The sequence below is a fragment of the Etheostoma spectabile genome, chromosome 13 (genome assembly GCF_008692095.1).
Source record: "Etheostoma spectabile isolate EspeVRDwgs_2016 chromosome 13, UIUC_Espe_1.0, whole genome shotgun sequence".
Classification (NCBI taxonomy): domain Eukaryota; kingdom Metazoa; phylum Chordata; class Actinopteri; order Perciformes; family Percidae; genus Etheostoma; species Etheostoma spectabile.
This window is the reverse complement of record NC_045745.1, coordinates 4,305,799-4,306,420: the sequence shown is the minus strand read 5'-3', so window position 1 is coordinate 4,306,420 and position 622 is coordinate 4,305,799.

The window sequence follows — 622 nt, the reverse complement described above, 5'->3', positions numbered from 1 at the left end:
GAATCCACCCTCCATCTTGTCCTGCGTCTGAGGGGCGGTCAATAAATTATCCAATTTATTTACATGACAACCTAACCAAATAAAAGATGAGAGATGAAAGGATATGGTGTTTTCCCCTTTTTTGCACATTTGCCTAGAATAGGACCGCTATAAGAGTTGAGACGTGATGTTTCCCCTGTTAAAATACAGTAGAAAAAAATTATGTTGGAATTGCAAAGGTTATTATGCTTCTATATCATTTTGAGTAGGCTGCTCTATGCGCTTTAGTCCCTTCACGATCTACAAGCAGAGGTGTAGTGGTAAAAAAAGAGGTGGGTAAACTATAAATTCTGCGATCAGGTGGTCTACCCGTCTACGGTCACCCTGATTAAATTGAATTAAAAAATTGAATTGAATGACATTGCTATAGGGCAATTTTATCACTGGTTGTTCCTCATGAGGTCCACATCAGTATCAGTCTACATTAATCAAAGTTCTGTGTTAAAAAGACTCAAGAGGAATTATATGGTTTGATCTATAAAAGTTTTACTAAATGACAAAACGAGACAACAAAATATGTGCAAAATATTCACTGAATAGTTTGTAATAGAATATTATCACACAGTGTTTCAGCGCTCGGACA